The sequence below is a fragment of the Rhinopithecus bieti genome, unplaced genomic scaffold, assembly GCF_001698545.2.
Source record: "Rhinopithecus bieti isolate Rb0 unplaced genomic scaffold, ASM169854v2 scaffold_50706, whole genome shotgun sequence".
Lineage (NCBI taxonomy): Eukaryota > Metazoa > Chordata > Mammalia > Primates > Cercopithecidae > Rhinopithecus > Rhinopithecus bieti.
In genome coordinates this window covers 1-19,875 of record NW_016819840.1, presented here as the reverse complement: position 1 = coordinate 19,875, position 19,875 = coordinate 1, and the positions used below count along the sequence as shown (strand labels likewise).

The following is a 19,875-nucleotide window of genomic DNA, read 5'->3' as shown; positions in this document are numbered from 1 at the left end:
ATACTAAGCATTATAATGTAAAAATTGAGAAATTAATCTTATTCTGACCTCGTTAACAAAAACCATGAATAACTACAAAAAATAAACCCTTCAACATATCTGAGTTGATGTTACAGAGAAAAAAAAATCCCTGTATTCTGAGAAAATAGGGGCCTGCAGAGAGAACTAGGGTCCATTTATTAGAGTAACTGGGGCAGATGCTACTCACAGCATCATATTGAAGAAGGAAAAAGCTAACCTGGAAAGGTTTCGTGAGTTTTGAGGATGTGTGTGCTGATGGCGTGTGAATGTGAAACTCCTGGCATTTGCAGGCTTTTCCTACAGAATTGAGGAAATCCCCAGACAACTCACTCACCTGCTGTCCCGTGGTGTGGACTGGGGAGGAAGAACAGCAGCTCCATTCAATGCTGAGTCCCCCTTCACTATATGTAGGAGACATTTATTAAATCTTGTGTCCTGTAGGCACTGGTAGAATCAACTAGAACACAAGGAAACAGAGGACAACAAAGAAACTCTACCCAGAAACACCTCCCATCTCTTTCCTGAGGAATGAAATCCTGAATCTGCGGGGTAAGGACAGTGGGTCAGAAGCTGAGGACACTGATGAAAAACCACTGTGGCTGGGAAGAGACACTCTGACACTGGGGAAGGGAAGGAACAGAAACACTTGTAAAGCCATGCTTCAGAGCCAGTCACACCACCCATAGCTAAGAAGGAGTCTTAGTCAGAAGGTTGGAGAACGTGCCCCTGTGTCCAAGCCCATTCACCACACAAACAATCACCAAGTAAAAGTGTCAGCAGGATGCACCTGTCACAGCTGAAAGAGGCTGTCTCTGGGGAGAATGAAATGTGAAAACCCAAAGCCAAACAGGGACACAGAAGCAGGTATCACTGGAGGAACTTGAAGCTCTTGTGAACAGGAGAAGCTGACTTCAACTCTGATAGCTGTGGCAACCATACACTTGAAATCCAACCCTGAGTAGATTCACAGAAACGTGGCTAATAAAGGCCCAGCAGAATGTAATATGTGATCATCTCCTGGAAGAAAAAAATAAATGCAAGAAAATAAATTATCAGTGAAATGCAAACTGAAATTATACATGCATTTCACTTTTATAAAAATGTGAAAGCAAATAAAATTATGTCATTAAAAAAGATCCTGAAACAATTTGTCAGCAGATTCATGTTTCAGGGCACATGTTAGCAAAGTTTCTCTACGAGTAGCCATGGGATATGCACTCAAAACATAGATCTATACAAAGAAATTAAAATTGTAAAAAAGGGAAAATCAAGAGGAAGTGCAGTTATTATCTTTGTAATTGCTATAACATATAACTATATAAAGCAATAAAATATATATTATATTTTATATGTAAGTGCCAACTGAGGATAAACAAGAACGACTGGGGAGAAGGAGGAATTCAAAGCACACAGTTACACTATCTCTGTACTTCACATCAAGGCCATCACAGTATCTGCATTAGAATCTAATTATATACAATTCTTATTGTAAACCTTATGGCAACCAATACCATATTTATAAAAAATGAAATAATCTGTTAATAGAGAAATAAACATCATTATAAACTACGAATTTAAACAAAAAATAACAGAAAAATTAATATTACTTTTAAAATAGAATATATTATAGTTGATTTGATAAAACAAGACTCAACTATTAGCTTTGTACAAAAAAGTTATCCGATATATTCACAAATAGAAAAGATAAAGATGGGAAAACACAGATTATGAAAACATAAACCAAGAGAAAGCTATAGTAGCTGTGCAAATTTCAGAAAAAGTAGACATCAAAAAACACTTTTAGGACTTAACAGGTATTACATAGGATAAAGTTACCAGTTTTTTTGAAAGACACCAAAAAAGACTTAACAAATGTATAATAGATGAAGAATGCACCATTTGTTGTGATTTACAGAACAAACGTGATAAAGAAGTAAAGATGTCAGTTGGACCATGCACGTAAGAGTGTCCTAGGGACTGTGAACCTTCTTTGTAGTCATGGAGGGCACCACTGAGAACTTCCTCTCGAATTTCTTCCTGCAGCTGCCCACACCAATCCTGATCCTGGGGCCTGCTGGACCAGGCTGATGCTGCAGTCAGTGAAGGTGAATCCAGAGTGTTTGCAGGAGAGACTCAGAGAACCCCTGGCTGTACCATTATTCCCGCTGTCTCCTTCAGAGAACTTCACACAGGACTTCTGCAAACACAGAGGGAACAGACTGAGAACAGCCCCATCTGGAGCAGCCAAAACTGAGCCTGATCCACAAGGGCCCTAATATTAAGAGTGATTAGAAGGAAAGCCCAGATCAGCACAGACCCCATGGTGTGGACACAGAGGAAGGTGCAGGTGTGGGGTAGCTCCTCACCAGGTCACTAGAGACAGGGGATGAGCTGCTCCTCATGAGCGTGGGAATGACCACATTTCCATGTCTCCTCCCTGTGGACATAAGTTTGCTACTCAGCAGTTGTCACTCCCCTCCGCCTGTGGATTTCAGGGAGGGCAGGTCAAGAGATTCCTGGGACTGGATGCTCAGAGTTAATCTGCAAACTACACTTTCTTGTTCCCTGATGAGGGCCCTTTTCAGGTGTCTTTATAGAGTGAATGTTTATTAACAAAATAACCCAGTAAATACATGAAAATAAACTTTTCCAGAGGAGTCATATATCTGCCTGTAGTCTCTGCATGTAGAACTATAAACCACTGCTCTTAACAAGAAGGCAAAGGCTTCAGTTAGAATTAAAAATAAAATGCAGACCTACCCGTTGTTAGGGCTGGAGTTCATAACTGCTTGCATTCTGAGCTAATTTTGCCACACAGCAGTTCAGCATCAGACAGACATGCTTATGTGAAGGAGTCGTTGTGGGGACATTTGTGGTTTTCTGAGGGAAGAGTCCACAAAGCAATGCGTGTGCTTGTCTGAGGGAGGAGTACGCACAGGGACAGATGTGGGCACATATCTAAAAGTAATTGCCCATTTAGGGACAGTCTGAGCTAGTCTGAACTGGAGTTTGGGGAAAGCTTTTCTCGGTTAAGGGAAGATGAGAATCCTCTGGGTGACCTGCTTGTCGGGAAGGAAACTGACTCACATGGGAGCCTGCTGAAAGAAAGGTCTCTCGTGAAGGGAAACAACTTATATGCAAATGGGGAAAGTTACCTTATTCTTTATTGCCTGCATCTCATGCCATCCCTGCCCACACTGAGTAAAGTTGCCAGAGACTTCTATACAGTCTGCATTTCATTTTGGAGTTCATGACAAGCTACATACTTTTTAAAGTTGTATATATTTAGGTTCACACTTGGTGTCATTAAATTCTAAGTGTTGACAAATTAAGTGTGTCATGTGTCCAATATTGCATATGATTTAAAATAAGTATCACCACCCTTAATCAGTGCTCAATTCACTTACATGATACCCTCTTTCTAAATTCCTGGAAAATCTTCATATGCTTACTTTATCTATAAGTTGGTTTTATGAAATTTTAAATAAAATTATATAGTGTATTTGAAATAACTACACTTTGAAAGGTGACACACACAATCTCTCACCTAAATAACGTTGGTAATTAGGGGATTCTGTAGGTCTAAACTGTAATGAAACTGCATAGAAGCACCGTGCTTTAGTAGATAAACATGCTTCCAAACAAGCACAGCTTAAATCTGATACCGCTGTGCATGTGACCTGAGATTGTGCAACTAAATAATTCAATGACATGTGATGGAGTGGAATTCTTCATATTGAGTGGATGGTCATGAGCAGGCAAGGAAGAAAAGTTAAAAGTCTGTATGTGGTATTACAGCAAGGTAAGTATATCGGTGTGTTCTCATGTTTAATGCAATATAGGTACAGAAGATTAGATATATGGTTTCCATGTGTCCGTAAACGTGGGTTAATATTCAAATGCTACTGTTAGCTTAGAGTCCCTAGAATCCCCGACACCACATGAACAGTACACACACCCAACATCATAATTTTGTACTTTAATACAATTCTCCAAACCAGAGGCCAGAAATCCTTGGAGTAATGGCTGATTCTATGTATGGAAAATATAATACAGGAAAATGAGTTTAGAATTTCTTGTAATACTAGGAAATGGGGAAATGTTAAGAAACAAAAGGATGAGTTGTATCATAAAGATACAGAGTGCAGGCTGGGCGCGGTGGCTCAAGCCTGTAATCCCAGCACTTTGGGAGGCCGAGACGGGCGGATCACGAGGTCAGGAGATTGAGACCATCCTGGCTAATACGGTGAAACCCCGTCTCTACTAAAAAATACAAAAAACTAGCCAGGCGAGGTGGCAGGCGCCTGTAGTCCCAGCTACTCGGGAGGCTGAGGCAGGAGAATGGTGTAAACCCGGGAGGCGGAGCTTGCAGTGAGCTGAGATCTGGCCACTGCACTCCAGCCTGGACGACAGAGTGAGACTCCGTCTCAAAAAAAAAAAAAAAAAAAAAGATACAGAGTGCAAAGTAAATGAGCTCACATCCTCTAAATTAAAGTCTGGTTACTTGAGCAATAAAATGAATAATGTAGCATGGATCTACACCAGAGTATGAAGTAAACATCCCTGAACCATTTCTGAAATTAATAGGTAATTAAATAAAGGAAAAATAGAAAGAAGGACACATCTCCCTCATAGAATAATCCAAATGACTTAAGTTGATAGTCCTCTCATCAAGTGAGTGAAGTTTAAATACTCGTTAGTTAATTGTGGCATGAGATTAGAGCATGGAAAATATTTTCAGTGTTAGTGGATTTTATTCTGAGTTTTCAGACATAATGCAAAAACATGATTCAAGAAATAATAAAACTTTACTTGTTACTTTATCCAAATTTACACACACATGCACACGCACAGACACAGAGATAAATATAAATGTTTCTGCGGTACACACTGATGAGGGAGTGAAAAGACAACCACAGACTTGGAGAACACACTTGCAAATCACATATTTGGTAAACGGCATTTTTTAAACTTGGTAAATGATTTTTATCTGCAATTTTGTATTTTAGATGCAGAGGAAGCCACAGACCTGAAGAAAAGCAATACTTGACCTCCATCTTCACCTGTCCCAGGGCTACCCCTGTCTTATTTGGGTGCTGAGTTTCCCTTTCAGCCCAGCCTTCTCACGTCTCTGCAGGAAATTTTGTGTCTTGTCTCACACTGACTTCCCATCACCTGGTTTCTTAAATACAGTGATACACGGCCATTCACTCTCATAGCAAGTTCTCAAAATTGTATCTGGATACAGTGAGTCTACCCTTCAGAGAGTGTGCATAGTATATCTGACTTCCATTATACTTTATATCTACTACTCAATTCAGCCCCTTTCCTGGAACCTGGTGGACTCACCTCATTCAGTAGCTACTGAAGGTGAATCCAGAGACGGCACAGGAGAGTCGCAAGAACTTCCCAGGCTATGACAGGTGGGACACATACAACATGAACTACTAAGTAGCCATAAACAGGAATGAGATCATGTTCTTTGCAGAGACATAGATGGAACTGGAGGCCATTATTCTCAGCAAACTAACACAGGAACAGAAAACCAAATACTACATGTTCTCACTTTTAAGTGGGAGCAAAATGATGAGAACACATGGACACAGAGGGAAACAACACACACTGGGGCCTCTTGGAGGCTGGAGGATGGGAGGAGAAAGAGAATGAGGAAAATAACTAAAATTACTAATAAGCACTGGGATTAATACTGGGGTGTATTAGTTTGTTTTCACACAGCTCATAAAGACATACCTGAGACTGGGAAATTTATACAGAATAAAAGGTTTAATGAACTCACAGTTCAACATGGCTGGGGAGGCCTCACAATCATGGCAGAGGTCTAGGATGAGCAAGTCATTTTTTACGTGGATGGCAGCAGGCAAAGAGAGAGCATGTGCTAGGAAATGTCCCCTTATAAAACCATCAGTTTTTGTGAGATTTATTTACCATGATGAGCACAGTAAGGGAAAGACCTACCCCCATGGTTAAATTACCACCCAATGGGTCTCTCCCACAATGTGTGAGAATTCAAGATGAGATTTTGGTGGGGACACAGCTCAACCATATCATTATGTCCCTGGCCCCTCCAAAATCTCAAGTCCTCATATTTCAGAACCAATCATGCCTTCCCAACAGTTCCCCTAAAGTTTTAACTCATTTCAGTGTTAACTCGAAAGTCCACAGTTCAAAGTCTCATCTGAAACATGACAAGTCTCTTCTTCCTATGAGCCTGTAAAATTAAAAGCAAGTTAGTTACTTCCTAGATACGATGAGGGTATAGCTATTGGATAAATACAGCCATTCCACATGGGAGAAATTGGCCACAACAAAGGAGCTACAGACCCCATGCAAGTCCAAAATCCAGCAGGGTAGTCAAATCTTAAAGCTTCAAAATGATCTCTTTTGATTTCATGTCCCAAATTCAGATCATGCTGATGCAAAAGGTGGGTTCCCATGGTCTTGAGCAGCTCTGGCCCTGTGGCTTTGCAGGGTATAGCCTGCCTCACAGCTGCTTTTACAGGCTGGTGATGAGTATCTGCAGCTTTTCCAGGCACAGAATGCAAGCTGTTGGTGGATATATCATTCTGGGGTCTGGAGGATGATGGCCCTCTTCTCGCAGCTCTACTAGGTCATTCCCTAGTAGGGACTCTGTGGCAGGGTTCAAACCCCATATTTCCCTTCCACACTACCCTAGCAGAGGTTCTCCCTGAGGGCCCCACCCATGCAGTGAACTTCTCCTTGGGCATCCAGGCATTTCCATACATCCTTTGAAATCTAAGTGGAGGTTCCCAAACTGCAATCCCTGAATTCCATGCACCCGCAGGCTGAACACCACGTGGAAGCTACCAAGGCTTGGGGTTTGCACTCTCTGAAGCAACATCTCAAGATATACCTTGGCCCCATTTAGCCATTGCTGGAGTTGCTGGGATGCAGGGCTTCAGGTCCCAGGGCTGCTAAGGCTGGGATTGCCCTTGGTTTGGTTCCCATAAGAATTTTTTTCTGCTAGACCTTTAGGACTCTACTGGGATGGGCTGCTGTGAAGACTGCTGACATGCTCTGGAGACATTTTCCCCATTGTCTTGAAGATTAACATTTGTTTCCTGGTAACTTATGCAAATGTATGCAGTCAGCTTGAATTTCTCCACAGAAAACAGGATTTTCTTTTTTATCTCATTGTCAGGCTGTAAATTTTTCAAGTTTTTATGGTCTGCTTTCCTTATAAAATTGAATGCTTTTAACAGCACGCAAGTCACCTCAGGAATGCTTTGCTGCTTAGAAATTTCTTCCACCAGACACCCTAAATCATCTCTTTCAAGTTCAAATTTCCACAAATCTCTAGGGCAGCGGCAAAATGCTACCAGTCTTTTTGCTCATTCATCAGAATCATCTTTGCTCCAGTTCCCAATAATTTCCTCATCCCCAACTGAGACCATCCCAGCCTGGACTTAATTGTTCATATCCCTATCAGCATTTCGGGCAAAGCCATTCACCAAGTCTTTCCAAACTTTACCACCTTATTCTGTCTTCTTCTGAGCGCTCCAAACTATTTCAACCCCTGTCTGTGACCCAGTCTCCAAGCCACTTCCACATTTTCAGGTATCTACAGCAGTGAGTCATCTACTGGTACCAATTACTGTATTAGTCTTTTCTCACTTTGCTAATGAAGACATATCTGAGACAGGGTAATTTATACAGTCAAAAGGTTTATTGGACTCACAGTTCCACATGGCTACAGAGGCCTTACATTCATGGCATAAGGGAAGTAGAACTAAGTCACATCTTATATGGATAGCAGCAAAGAGAGAGCTTGTGCAGAGAAACTCCTTGTTACAAAACCAGCACATCTCATGAGACTTATTAACTATCATGAGAACAGCATGGGCAAGGACTGCTCCCTTGATTCAATTACCTCAATCAGGTTCCTCCCACTACACGTGGGAATTCAAGTTGAGATTTGGGTGGAGACACAGCCGAACCATTTCACTGGGTGATGAAATAATCTGTACAACAAGCCTCCATGACACAATTTATCTGTGTAACAAACTTATACATCCTACACATATTCCCCTGAACTTAAAATAAAAGTTAAGATAATTAATAAATAAATAATGTTTGTATATGCATATATATTATATACTTATATATACCTATACTTATATATTATATATGTATAAAATATATATTTATAGATAGAGTAATATAAAACAAGAAAATCTAAGAGGAAACAAGCTTGGCCTAATTTTCTTTTCTATAATAATTAAAACAATTTATTTTAGAACTTTGTGTATACAACAAAGTGCTTTTTTTCAGTTCATATGGTTGCAACCGCCCTTATGAAAGATATAAACATCCCTGGCCTGACTGCGTAAATGTTGAAGGTAGACCTAGTTCTGGATTCCTGAGTCAGAATCTTCCAGTTGTCCACACCCTCACAAGGCCAGAGAAGTGAGAGGAGATTTCCATTCTGGAAAGGAGTGAGTGGGCGGCACAACTGGTTTGGAGACACGACAAACTGCGCCTGCATTTACAGAAGCAACGCACACAGGGAACGTCCTAGCGCCATCTGGTCTCACACACACGCTTGGGACTCATGGTGGGGGACTCCGGCCTCGGACAGTCCTAGTTGTCAGTGCCCGGCTTGGAGAGGCCTGGGCAGAAGTCATGCAGGTCCTGGATCTTCCCGTCCAGCACCTCCAGGAAGCTCTTCACCCTCCACCTCCAGGTGGCGCTGTCGGGATTTGCTGTCCCCAGCCTCTGTCTTTACGGAACGCGCTTTGTCTTCCAGGATTTGATCCTCTCTCTGCCGCCTCCATCTTCTCAGAGACACAGTCTCACTCTGACCTGAGCTGAGGTGTGAGTTCACTTTGTTTTCGGAGATCTTCCACCTCTATCTCCTTTTCTCGGAGCTTGGCCCAGCTCCTCGATCCTCCTCCTCAGCTGCGTGTTCTTCTCCTTCTCTCTGTGGGTCTCACGGCCTCTTCCTCTGCTCAGCGTGGCCGCCGACTCCTGCAGCGCCCTGGGCAGCCGGGCGTCGCTCTCCCGCCGGGTCTGCGGCTCCATCTCCCGCCTCTTCTCGTGGGCAGCGCCCTGCGTCGAGGCCGCCTTCAGCTTGTGGTTCCCAAATTGCAGGTGCCTGTCGGCTGCAGCGGCGTGAGAGGCCTTTCCATCGTTCGTCCCCTTGACACTGGATGCCGGAGTAGAAGATGGGGCTCCACGCCCGGGTTCTCGGGGATGATCACTCGAGGGCTCCATGTCCTCCTGGGTCTTGTTTTTTCCTATCTTGGCAGCTTCTTCCACCTCCCGGAATTTCTCTGCAAACTTTGTCAGCTGCTACTCAGTGCAAATCCCCAAACCAAACGCTGTGTCAGCTCTGCTGTCGGCCCAGTGCCCAGACGTCTGTGACGTGTTGGTGAAGGTCATACTTGGTGCGATTGTGCTCGTTATGGTCACCTTGGCTCCGTCCACACTAACCATCCGAAAGCTGTTCCTTGTGACATCATAGAAGCAGGAAACGGTGACCACCTATTGCTCGCAGGCATCCAGTTCTTGGTGTTTGGGTCAATCTGGAAGACCCGCCCTCGGGGGTGAAGATGGGCTGTTCTCCCATCTCCGGCGCTGCTCAGGCAGCCTCTCTGACCATACCTCTGGTGCTCGCTCTCCGCCCACTGTGCATCCGCTCCCTGTGCAGCACATGTGGCGGCCTCTGCGTGTCTGGCTCAGCTCTGGCGCCACTCCATTCCGCCAGGTGGGCCGGGCGGGGGCTCTGGAAAGAATCATTCTAAGAATTAAATTAAAAGAATAATCTGTGATAAGGAGACGTCGGAATTCCATCTCAGAAAACAAATTGAAAATATGTAATACATACAAAGTCCTGAGAAAAAAACCCTGAAGCACAGGAAGGTCTCATGTAAAAGTAGTTCGTAATATGTTTATTGTTAAAATTATTACCTTTATGTTGTTTTGAAAAATTGAAGCAAAGCATAATGAAATTGTTTTGTGCTTATCTAGTACAACAGCCTGGTTAAGAAAACTGAAGAGCCCTGTAATCACGAGGAGGAGACGTAATCCACAAGAGAGGCTCTAGTTCCTGTGTGGACACACACATTTGCCTGCTGCTGCCCATCTAGGAGCTGCTTCCTGAAGTCTTCAGGAGGCAGGAGGGTAAATGAGTTTCTCAGGATAATCTAATCACATCCTGACTGGGAGAAAACATTAATGACCTAGGACGGATTAGAAAATACGTAGTTAAAACTTCATTGAAAATTGAGACATTTTGGTTGTATATATTTATAGGGAATAAAGCTATGTCATGATTTATGATTGCAAATCAGAGTAATTGAATCAAGCTAGTTGACGTATATTTCGCCTCAAATCCTTATTTCTGTGTGTGTGTGTGTGACAGGGACATTTGAAATTTGTTCTTGGCTATTTCAAAAAGACCAATACACTATGTTTAAGCTTACAAATAGACATCAATTTATGTAAACTATAGAGAATGATCAAAAGGAGTTATGGATTACTATAATTTATATTAAGTTAATCATTGAGCTTCATTCTCTAGGACATATTTTATAATTATATATTTTCTATTATTTTATTATAATAAATATAAAGACTACACATGTATGCATAACTTTGTGTATTTACACATAGGTCTATAGATATAAATTAATGTCCCTGTAGCTACGTAATAGCTGATATCAACAGATGTTAACAGAATTCTAAAAGAACAAGTGCAAATTATTAGGAAGAATTATTTCTTGAAGGTATGTATTTTTAAAAAATACCCTTACATATAAATTTAAAAAATAGTAAAACACAATTCTCAATAAAAAAATTCATGACAAATAACCATAGTAAAATATCGCAACCTAATAAGACTCCAGAGTCCTGCAAAAACAAGCCTGCCTCTTGCACCTGAGAAAGGAAACCTCCCTGCATGGCCCTGCAGGGAGGTTTGTGTCTGGGCTCAGACTGTATTCCCCTCACTGTGTCTCTGGTACAATACAAGGCCGTGTCCTCAGTTTTCAGGCTGTTCATTTGCAGATGAAGCGTGTTCTTGGCATTTTCTCTGGAGATGGTGAATTGGCCCTTCTGGAGTCTGTAAGATATGTACTACCACCCTTAGAATTAACTTGTCCAACCCACTCCAGGCCATTCCTGGAGCCTGGTGGACACAGTTCATGTAGTAGCTACTGAAGGTGAATCGAGAGCCTGCACAGGAGAGTCTCAGGGACCCCCACCAGGCTTTGCCAAGCCTCCCCCAGACTCCACCAGCTGCACCTCACACCGGACACCTGCACACACAGACACCCTGGTCAGAAACTGCCGCACATATCCACTGTTTCTTTCACTCATGTCCCCTCACACTCAACATCTCTCATTTTACATAAATCGCCTTTCAAAATAGCAACAAGCAAAACCCATCTCAGCACAAAATCCATGGTGAATCCTCTGTGTGCGATGCTGATCACTGAATGAAAACACCTGGGAATTCTGGGGCTGGGCTCCTCTCTCAGAGCTGCAGGGTCAGAGCTGGCCTGGTTTTTATCAGTAGAGGGAGGGCCCTATTTGCATGTCTCCTGCTATATAGCAAGCTCAGGGGTGGGACAACTGAGGAGAAGGCAGTGCCCAGAGCAGATGAGTGGGTCCTGGAAAACACTGGGGCTAATCCTACCTCTCTGGAAAATATAGCTTCAGATTATGTGATTGTGCCTTGATAATCATTTAGCAGACATCAGCTTATTTAATTGTTACGTATTTGCAGAATATATTTAATGCAAGTGTCAATGTTACATTTTTAGAGAAGATAAATTACACACAGAACAGAGCAGTTGTGCAATGTGTCCGATAACACACATCTGGCCAGAGTTAGCCCTATTATCTCTGTCTGTGCCTCCAAACACTGGAGGAGACTGCTCCTATGAGACAACTCCAGGGCAGTGTGGGATATGTCTAGAGAGGTTTTCAGGATGTCCCACCTGTCATAACAACTTTATGTAATTTTGCTTTTTCTAGTGTTTTCCTGAAATATGCAATCAGTGTTCACATGTGTGTATTTTCAGGAGTCCGTGATAATTCAAGTGTCAATATTCATCTCTTTCTTGTTATTTCTCAGCAAATATATTCATTTTTGTTGCTGCTTTATTCAAAACATTCATCAATAATGAAATCAAATTGACAGTGCAGCATTTGGAAAATGTTGATATATATGTGCAGTCATTGAATCCGCACTTCAATCATGTTGTTAGCAATTGAATTAGCCCTCTTATATTTTCTTTCACTTCTCTGTAATTTTATTTCACCACCTTGTTATTCTCACCACCCTATTCTCAGAAAAATTTAGATCTCCATGTTAATTTTCTACAAATTATGTAACATGAAATTTCCTGTGAATTCTTTAGCTTCCTTCACTCAGCACAATTATTTGATAATATCCCCATGTTCCTATGTGAAGGAGGCATGCCTTGATTTCAATGGTTCATTGTATTTCAGACATGAATATTTCTCAAATTGTTTAACAATGCACAAAGTAATGGGTATTTGATTTGTTGTCTTAGCTTCTGAATTTTGTTTAGAAAGCAGATACTAAGCATGGGAATGGAAAAAATGAGAAAACGATGACCTTATTCTGACCTCATTAACAAAAAACTTAAACGACTACAAAAAATAAACCCTTCAACATATCTGAGTTGATGTCACAGAGAAAAAATCCCCCTGAAATCAGAAAATATGTGCCTGCAGAGAGACATTGAGTCCATCTATTACAGTACCTGGGTCAGGTGCCACTCATGGCCTGGTATTTAAGATGGAAAAATCGAACCTGGAAAAGTGTAATGAGTTGTTGAGGACGTGCGTGCTAAGGGTGTGAGAGTGAAACTCTGGGCACTTCAAGGCTTTTCCTACAGAATTGAGGAACTCCCCAGACAACTCACCCACCTGCTGTCCTGTGGTGTGGACTGGGGAGGAAGAGCAGCAGCTCCGTCCAATGCTGAGTCCCCCTTCACTGTATGAAGGAGACATTTATTAAATCTTGTGTCCTTCAGGCACTGGTAGAATCAACTAGAACACAAGGAAACAGAGGACACCAAGGAAACTCTACCCAGAAACACCTCCCATCTCTTTCCTGCAGAATGAAATCCTGAATCTGTGGGGTAAGGACAGTGGGTCAGAAGCTGAGGACACTGACGAAAAACCACTGCGACTGGGAAGAGACACTCTGACACTTGGCGAAGGGAAGGAACAGGAACGCTTGGAAGGCCATGCTTCAGAGCCAGTCTCACTACCCACAGCTAAGAAGGAGACTAGGTCAGAAGGTTGGAGAACGTGCCCCTGTGTCCAAGCCCCTTCACCACACAACAATCACCAAGTAAATATGTCAGCAGGATGTACCTGCCACAGCTGAAAGAGACAGGCTCTCTCTGGGAAGAATGACATGTGAAAACCCAAAGCAAAACAGGGAAACAAAAGCAGGTATCACCAGAGGAATCTGAAGTTTTTGTGAACAGTAGAAGCTGACTTCAACTCCGATAGCTGGGGTAACCATACACTTGAAACCCAGCCCTGACTGGATTCACAGAAATGTGGTTAATGAAGGCCCAGCAGAATGTAATATGTGATGGTCTCCAGGAAGAAAATAAATACTAGAAAATAAGTAACAAGGGAAATGCAAACTGGAATTCTACATACATTACAATTTCATTAAAAGTGAAAGGCAAGTAAAATTATGTCATTTAAAAAAAAGATCCTGAGACAATTTGTCAACACATTCATATTTCAGGGCACATTTTACAAAGTTTCTCTGCTAATAACCATGTGATATGCACTAAAAACATAGCTCTATACAAAGAAATTAAGATTGTAAAAAAAGGGAATATCAAGATGAATTGTAATTTTTATCTTTGTAATTGTTATAATGTATGGGTATAAACTGATGCAAAATTATGTATTTTATTTTATAGCATATATAAGTGCAAACTGACAGTAAGAAAGACTGGTTGGAAGGAGGAATTCAAAGTACACAGTTACATTATCTCTGTACTTCAGATCAAGGCCATCATAGTATTTACATTATAATCTTATTACATACAATTCTTATTGTAAAATTTATGGTAATCAATACCATATTTACAAAAAGTGAATTATATAATCTGTTAATAGAGAAATAAACATCATACAATGCTAATTTAAACAAAACTAAAAGAAAAAATTAGTTTTAAAATAGAATTTATTATAGTTGCTTAAAAAAAGCAAGACCCAACTGTTAGCTTTGTACAAGAAAGTTATCCTACATATTTACAAATAGAAAAGATAAAGATGGGAAAACATGGATTATGAAAATATGAACCAAAAGAAAGCTATAGTAGCTGTGTAAATTTCAGAAAAAATAGACATCAAAAAACACTTTTAGGACTTAACAGGTATTACATAGGATAAAGTTACCAGTTTTTTTTTAAAGACACCAAAAAAGACTTAACAAATGTATAATAGATGAAGAATGCACCATTTGTTGTGATTTACAGAACAAACGTGATAAAAGAAGTAAAGATGTCAGTGAGAGCATGCACGTAAGAGTGCACGTAAAAACTTCCTCTTGAATTTCTCCCTGTTGCCACCCATACGAGCCCTGGTCGTGGAGCCTGCTGGACCAAGCTGATACTGTGGTCAGTGAAGGTGAATCCAGAGGCTTTGCAGGAGAGGTTCAGTGAACCGCTGGGCTGTACAATTTTTCCACCTCAGACTCCACCGGTGAACTTCACACAGGTCTTCTGCAAACACAGAAGGAACAGACTGAGACCAGCCCCATGTGGAGCAGCCACAGCTGGACCTGATTCACAAGGGACACTAATATTGAGGGTGATGAGGAGGGAAGCCCAGATCAGTGCAGACCCCACGGTGAGGACACCGAGGAAGGGCACAGACATAGGGTGGCTCCTCACCAGGGCCTGAAGGAACAGGGGATGAGTTGTCTTTCATAAGGAGGGGAGGGGACACATTTCCATGTATTTCTTTTTGTGGTCATGGGTGCACCGCTCAGCATTGCTCATCCATCCTCTGTGTCTACATTTCAGAGAGGGCAGGGTCAAAGGATTCTTGGGTCTGGATGCACAGAGTTAATCTACCCATCACTCTTTCTCAGTCTCTAATGTGGACACTGTCCAGGTATCTTCATAGCAGCAAACATTATCGACAAATAAAACCAGTAAGAACATAAGAAATACATTTCCAGAGAAAACAGGCATCTGTCTGTGATCAGTACATTTAGAGTTGGAAACCACTGTTCCTGACAATGAGACAAAGTTAAGTTAAAATGAAAAAAAAAATGTGTATCTACATCTTGTCTGGAAGGAGTTTTATAATTATCTTGATATCATTTTTCCATAATATTATTCAACATTGGATATATGTTCTTGTGTCAGCAAACAGTCAATGTGGAAATGTGTGTACTTATCTGAGTGAAGAGTTCACATGGAGACATGTTTGTCTGAGACAAGAGTCCACATGAGGAAATGTCTGCTTTCTGAGGAAAGTGTAAATGTAAGGACATATGTGGTGATCTGAGGAAAGAGTCCATGTGGGGACATGTGGGTTTGCCTGAGAGAAGAATCCACATGAGGAAAGGTGTGTTTGTCTGACAGAAGAGCCCACATGCTGATAGGTGTGTGGACCCATCTGAGGGTAAATGTCCACTCAGGGACAGTGTATGTCTGAACTGAGCTGAAGTTTGGGAAAAACTTTTCTCAAAGAAAGAAAAGAATGTTCTGGGTTGTTTGCTTGTCAGGAAGGAAAAACCTGGGTTGCTTGCTTGTCAGGAAGAAAAAGCCTGGGCCACATAGAAAATAGATTTTGTCTTAATTAAAGGTCTTCATTGAATGGAAACATCATATATGCAAGTCAGGAAAATTACTTCATTCTTTGCTGCATGTATCTCATAACATTCCCATGGTCCCAAATACATTATTAGGTAATTTTATAGAGTATGCATTTAATCCAGAGGTTAATGAACTGCTAAATATATTTTAATTGTACATATTTAGGTTTATATTTCCCATCACAAAATTATGAGCTTAAATTAATTGTGTCACGTCTCAACCATTGCATATCACTAGAATATTCTTACTCTTCTTAAACAGAGCCTGTTTTACTTATTTTACACCCACCCTCTAAATTCCTGCAATATCCTGTTTACTTGACTATAGTTTTGGCTTTTACAGAATTTCAAACAAATGAAACGATATCGTGTAATTGAAATGACTTCACAGAAGAAAGTGGAAAATGAAGTTGCTGACATAAGTAACTTTGAAAATGAGGATATTCTGTAAGTTTTAATTGTAAACCACACATAAGCACTCTATCTAGTAGATAAACATGTTTCCTACAATGGTACAACATTACATTTCTGATGCTGCTCTGCATGTGTCCCGAAATTGTGCAGCTAAGTAATAAAATGGCATATGGTGGGATGGGGTTCCTCACTTTGCAGTGGGTGGTTATGGACAGTCAAGGAAGGAAGACTAGAAAGGTCCATGTGGTAGCATAGTTGGGTGGAGAGTCCAGTGTCTTCTCATTTTAATGTAATCAAGTTANGGAAAATGAAGTTGCTGACATAAGTAACTTTGAAAATGAGGATATTCTGTAAGTTTTAATTGTAAACCACACATAAGCACTCTATCTAGTAGATAAACATGTTTCCTACAATGGTACAACATTACATTTCTGATGCTGCTCTGCATGTGTCCCGAAATTGTGCAGCTAAGTAATAAAATGGCATATGGTGGGATGGGGTTCCTCACTTTGCAGTGGGTGGTTATGGACAGTCAAGGAAGGAAGACTAGAAAGGTCCATGTGGTAGCATAGTTGGGTGGAGAGTCCAGTGTCTTCTCATTTTTAATGTAATCAAGTTAGAGAAGATTAGATACATAAACAGTTTTGAAGCATCCGTAAACATGGGTTCATATAAACGTGCACATTTACTAGGCCAATTCATTGAGAGGTCCCAGAAGTACTTACACCTCATTAACAACACACATACCCAGTATCACAATATTTTATTGTAATAGTATTCTTTAAAATCAGAAACAAGCGCTCTTTATAAAATAGCTAATTCTATGTATGAAAAAGGTAATATGGAAAATGAGCTTAGAATTTATAATATCCAGGAAACAGGGAAGTGTTCAAAAACAAAAGGATGAGCTGTGCTGTAAGGATGCAAGATGCAAACTAAATCAGCGCCCAGCACCTAATAAAGCTGTGGCAATTTGAACAATAAAATGAATAATGTAGCATGGATCTTTTTCAGACTATGGAATAGACATCCATAAACCAATACGGATATTAATAGATTATTAAATAAACAAACAACGGGAAGAAGAACACATCTCCTTACAGAAGTGTTCCAAATATCTCAGGAGGATAGTCCTCCAATTAGTAGGTGAAAGTTAAACACTCATGAGCTGATTGTGGCCTGAGATTAGAGACATGGAAAAATCACTAATAGTGCATTTTATAATGAGACTTCACATATAATGCCAAATACATGATCTATGAATGAATAATTTTTTTTGGTCTAAATTTGTTTAAACACACACACACACACACACACACACACACATACATACACAAACATTTTTCTTCAATATCCACTGATAAGGGAGAAAAAGGCAACCATAGACTGGGAGAAAATACTTCCAAGTCACATGTTTGTTAAATCAATCCTTTTCATTTGTTTGTTTTTTGTTTGTTTGTTTGTTTGTTTGGAGATGGAGTCTTGCTCAGTTGCCCAGGCTGGAGTGCAGTGGCACGATCTCAGTTCACTGCAAGCTCCGTCTCCTGGGTTCATGCGATTCACCTGCGTCAGCCTCCGGAGTAGCTGGGACTACAGGCGCCGCCACTACACCTGGCTGATTTATTTTTATTTTTTTTATTTTTAGTAGAGACGGGGTTTCACTGTGTTAGCCTGGATGGTCTCGATCTCCTAACCTCGTGATCCGCCCGTCTCAGCCTCCCCAAGTGCTGGGATTACAGCTGTGAGCCACCCACCCCGGCCAATTTTTTAAATTTGTTAAATGACTTTTATAATCAATATGCAAGTAAACTTACAACTAATCAAAAGAAAACAATGCAGTTAAAAATCAACCAAATATCGGGAGAGGCATCTCACCAAAATTATATAAAAATTGTTAAATATGATTTTTTTATTAAGAATATGTGCATTTAAAGAAAAATTAGATACAATTACTCACCTATTAGCATGGTTAAAACTCACAAATCTCATGAGGATAAATGGCAGTATGAATGTGGAAAAACAGGAAATGTCATGCATTGATGGTAGGAATTCAAAATGTTACATGCACAAAATGATAGTTTTTGGCATTTTTTAAATAGAGATAAAAGTAGAGTTAAAATGTGAACTTGTGTTTGGGTTCCAAAATATTTACAACATAGATTTAGAAATTGATGTTTACAAAGATCGATTCAGAGGAAGTTCTGTATCAGATATCTTAATTTGATCCATTCTACAATCTCTGAAATTTGCTTATGGAATAAATGCTATTTGAAAAATCTCTCAAGTAACTAAAATCCCATCCACTCAAGCCCTTGTCCAAAGTTCTGTGGCACCCAATGCAAAACATAGCTGGTAAAGGTGTATCTGGAAGCCTTCCAGGAGACTTTCACTGAGGACCCAGGCTTCTTCACCTCAGCTCTAGACTGCACCAGCTGCACCTGGGAGTGGGCACCTGTGGGGAGGACACAGGAATGGATGAAAGCCCACTTGACTGAACTCAATCCCCTTCTCATCGCTGGGACTTGGTAACCCCTTACCTGTAGCTGCAGCCACCAAAAGAGAATCCTCCAGGTTCGGTCCATACTGAGGAGCTGTGCTCTCAGGGGCTTCTCTGGGAGAGGGATGTGGTTATTGGGTGATGCTCTCAGGGCTGAGATATATCCATAATTACCTCGGTGGATCTCAGGTTATTTGCATATTCATGAGTCAGAGCATTTCATAGCTCAAGACCCTGATTCAGGATAAGAAACAGTAAATGAATGACACATCAGCCTTACACGAGTGGGATTCTGACGGTCCAAGCACTAATCCTGTTTGAAGAAATGGATGCCCTACTCCATTTACAAACTTTTTGTGGCCAGTCGTCCTTTCACTGAAAAGCAAGCACCCAGAGGACATGCTCCTCACTGTGAACCCACATTTGATTAGCATGGAGACCACATGGATGATTTCTGGAACCGTCACTCTTTATGACACTGACCAGATGCCTTAACCCCATTCTGATCCCATCAGGCATCAGCCACAGCTCACGTTGACTCTGAGAAAGTGAGTGCTGATGTCCCACGTGAGTGTCCAGCAGGTCCCTCTAAGATCTTCTGGGCATTCCTGAGACAGTGTCTCCGGCACCTGCCTGACATCCTGATCCACCAGGATCTTCAACAGAACCACCCTTGGTTTACAGATTTGCCCTGTGATGCATAAATAGAATTGATTTTCTCATCTCACGGACAATAGGAATCAAAAGATGGAAGAGATATTTGGAGTTCTTTATGAATTCACTACTCCAAAAATAATTGGCAAGGAATTTGTGTTTTGAATAAATCTTGGTTTTATTTCCTACTCCATTTAATAGAATTTCATGAAGTTTTTATGTACTTTCAGTTCATATCCATAGATCCTCATCTTCACATACTGGTTTCTGACTCACTGGGTCTGTGTACCTGCCACACTCTCAGATCCATCACTGCCCTGTCAAATGCGCAATGTAGGCAACATTACCTAACACTGAAATCTGACTTTTATTCGTAGGAATACAGTGGCTCCCACAATTCTGTATCCACTCAATTAGT

General features: G+C 41.0%; 1 pseudogene; it reads right to left on the bottom strand.

Annotated features, from left to right (window-relative positions):
• Positions 1-8,336: 8,336 nt before the first annotated feature.
• LOC108519985 (homer protein homolog 2 pseudogene) lies at positions 8,337-9,760 on the bottom strand (annotated as a pseudogene).
• Positions 9,761-19,875: the final 10,115 nt, after the last annotated feature.